Here is a 3,612-nt window from a genome sequence, read left to right as displayed (position 1 = left end):
CATTCCAGTGTAGAGGTAATTAATAAAAGCAAAGATCTGCCTTTCAAGGCCACCTCAAGGTAAATAGGGCTTGTTTTTGCCAATTAGATTCAAATGATAAAAGCTAAACTTGACTACTACACTGACCTGTTCATTTAATTTAAAGCTGTTTTCCAGAAATACTTTTGTGACAGTTGTGTTGTTCCCAGGACCAACAGGACTGGAAACGATGCATTCAAAGATATGAGAAAAGTGATCAGATAGCCCGTGGAAATGTTTGGACCCTCACTGATGATCAAGTCTAAAATATGTCCCTGATTATGTGTTGGCTGTTTAACATGTTGAGTTAAACCAAAATGGGATGGGAGGTCATTAAACTCATTAAAAAGTTTGATTTGGGCTGTAAAACATTCTGTAAACATAGTTCATACCCGGCTCTTTCCCTGGAGAGCCAAATATATCAAAAAAATCAAGTTTTCCCAGAAACACAGTTTTATACTTTAATGAATCACTAAACAAAGTTTTCACTCCTCCATCTTTCCTTCGCTGCTGCTCTCACAAAGATACTACTCCAAATTGTAGTTTGGAGGAGTTGTCTCTATCAGAAGAGGTGCTTCATTAAATTAATGTAACCATGTTTGTATTAAAAACATCAAGATTATGGTTGGTAATGAAATCATTGATTGACTATGATTTTTCTGACAGAGATCTAATGTTTATATGAATTATGTAACGTTCACACAGCTTTTGGCTGTGATTCTGTGTCTCTGCTGCTGACGTCACACTCTGCTCCCTGTGCTGCTCCAGCAATTATCCCCTGATTTCCTTCACCTGTGATTCCTCTAATTAGGGGCACTGCTACACCTGTGTGTTGCCTACATATCCCTGTCTCCTCCAGTGTGCAGGTAGCAGATTCTCAATAACTAGTGTGAGTAGACAGTCCAGCTTTAAGTTTATTGGGGAAAAAAAGACATTGATAAGAGTATTGTTGTTGGCTATATGTGGAGAAAGTACCTTGACTATTTAGAGATGCATACAGATGCTTCAAACATGGAGAATGGTAGGATTGGGGTTGGGTATGTTATTCCAGATCTTAACATTAAAGTTAATAAATGAACAAGTGACAATTTGGCAGTCTATACAGGAGAACTGCTGGCATTGGTGGAAGAAAATGCGGCAGATAAAGTTTCAGTTGCTTCTTATTCTAGTAGTGCATTGATAAGCATGGAGAACATTGACTCAGAATCAAGGATGGACACGGTATCAGAGCTAGCACAGCTAATGAACAGAGTGAGAATGCTGGGGAAACAAGTAATGTTCCCATTGGTGCCGGACCGGTCAATTTTGGATTAGAGGCAAATGAGTTGGCTGATTGATGTGCAAAATGTGGCGCAAGAAAATAAATAGATTTTCCACTCAAGTATGGGGAGGCTGAAGTTAAGAGTATTATTTAAACAAATACAGAGAATATGGCAAAAAGACTGGGATGATGGACTACTTCTATTTGATTTATGGAAATGTAACAGAGGCAACTGTATATAGAGGTGAGCTTAGCCGGAGACAGGGGGACATATTATCTCGTTTGACACACAGGACTCAATAGTACATTGAAAGTTACAGGAAGACATCTAACTGGGAGATGTGGGTTCTTTGGGGTATGATGAGACGGTTGAACATGTACTGTACTCACACATTGCATGAGATATGAACAGCCTACAGGTTGTGTGCAGAAGAAGTAGACCTTCCAGCATTCCTTGACTGCTTTCCTCCGAGTGATTCTGATTGTTTATTTGGACTCCGGCCTGTTTGCCTCGCCCATGTCGGACTCTCCTGTTGGTTTTCAGTTTCTGGACACCGACCTGTGCCTGTTGCCTGACTCTGCCTCTCTGCCAAGCCCTCCTGTACGTCTGCCCGTCTGTTAGCCCTGGGTATCAAGACCCTGGACCGGACTCTGTACACTGCCTGTTGGATTCATCCTTTGATTCCTCAACCTGCTTCAGAATCCCCGTGCATGAGCTGGGACTGTCCCCGGACCTTCTCCGCTGTATCTAGTCGAGTTTTGGACCCAGCTTCTGCAAGCAAAGGACAAGCTAACATCCTTCTGGAACCACTTCTTAGATTCCGTGCTACACCCTCAGATCCAAGAGAGGTTAGTGACTTTAATACAATGCTCAACAATTCCCACTGTTGGACTCACAGCCACTAAACTGTCTCTCTTCCTAGCAGAGGTTCCTGAAGTTTCCCACACCAGCTACACCTGTTTCTCCAATAGATCTCAAAGGTCTCTTTGTGTCTGGCTGAATTTCGGGTCCAAATCTTGGTTCATTACAACTTAGTGGTTGATATTGTCTGAAGGTCCTGCGTACAGGCATGTTCCTTGATATGTGGAGAAGATACATTGGGGGACTCTGTGGCCTTTGGAAGATACTGGTTTAGCAGCAGAGCCTGGGTTATCAGAATGGCTGTGTGGGGAGGATATCAGCTGGAAGCCAATCTTAAAAACCTCTTTCAGATTATTGGTGAATTCCAGGAAAGGAACACCTTGGCTGAGTGGGTAGAAAGGGGAGGTGGGTGGAGTCTGGGTGGAGGGAGATATTGGGTTCTCTGCAGGGGTCCACATTTTGTCCTGTTGAGATTTGGGGCGAATCCTCCTGTAATTTTGATTGAGTGTCTTTCTGTGTCATCTGTCTGGCTATCTATATCTTGTTTTTTTTTTGGACTGTGCCAGGCTTATTATCTGTTTATGTACTTGCTGTACTTTGTTTTGGGACAATGCTGATGGGGCAAGGTTCACATAATAGAAGATGTTGGATATTAGGTGTTTTGTACCTCACCTATTTGGAGAGAAACTATGAACAGATGTCTTCTCTCCCAAAATATGTTAAAGTTGTCTATGAAGGTTACAGATGTTTGTTTGCATGTTTTTGTTTTCCCAGACAGTTGTTGAGCATCAGAACTCCTGAAAAAAAATGTCTTCTCCAAAATTAATTGGCCCGTGAGTGTCGTGGTTTTTATATGTCTTGCCCACATGCAGACACAATACGGAAGGCAGAGTGCAGTTTAAAGGTGTTTATTAAAGGGTTCAGGTACAGGGATCGCACGGGTGTGGAGATCCGTCGAGGTCTGAACGTCAATGCCGGAGGAACTGTGGGAAGAGGAGGAGAGCGTTTACGAAAGACTAAACCAGATAGAAAATCCCAGAAGCCGAGCCGCTTACCGTTTAGTTGAGCGAACCTAACTGTGGAGGGGAAAGTGAGGGTAAACTCTGAGGCCGAGTGTTCACGAGGATGGCCGGTGGTTAGCAGCTGGAGGGCGGACTGATGGCAAGGCGGCGAGGGATCCGAAGCGAGCCACGACAGACAGGAGAGGCAGACGGTATGACCAGAGATCAGAGGAATCCAGCAGAATCCAGGGAAGCGAAACCTCGAGCCCGGCTGGGTAACATCCAGAGAGTACGAGGGGGAATGCCAGAGCAACATCTGAGCTTCGGGGATTCTTGGAAGCTGGTTCGTCGAGCGAGACATTAAGACGGGTGAGTAATCCAAACACAAAACTACGAGAAAGGCAGGAGATCCAAAATTAGTCAGGTTCCAAAGATACGAAAAAACTCACAAGATCAGGTCAGAGGCCACG

The 3,612-nt window shown here is 43.9% G+C and overlaps 1 long non-coding RNA gene across 1 annotated transcript; it reads right to left on the bottom strand.

The window, feature by feature from the left end:
• Window positions 1-3,033: 3,033 nt before the first annotated feature.
• On the bottom strand, window positions 3,034-3,341 carry LOC118566562. Its single transcript, XR_004933112.1, has 2 exons — window positions 3,197-3,341; window positions 3,034-3,124 (listed from the first exon to the last, which is right to left on the bottom strand). It is a non-coding gene; the product is annotated as an uncharacterized LOC118566562 (long non-coding RNA).
• Between the last annotated feature and the right edge of the window lie 271 nt (window positions 3,342-3,612).

This window comes from Fundulus heteroclitus, chromosome 17, assembly GCF_011125445.2.
Source record: "Fundulus heteroclitus isolate FHET01 chromosome 17, MU-UCD_Fhet_4.1, whole genome shotgun sequence".
NCBI classification, from domain to species: domain Eukaryota; kingdom Metazoa; phylum Chordata; class Actinopteri; order Cyprinodontiformes; family Fundulidae; genus Fundulus; species Fundulus heteroclitus.
The sequence above is the reverse complement of the archived record's forward strand: the minus strand, read 5'-3'. Positions and strand labels throughout refer to the sequence as shown.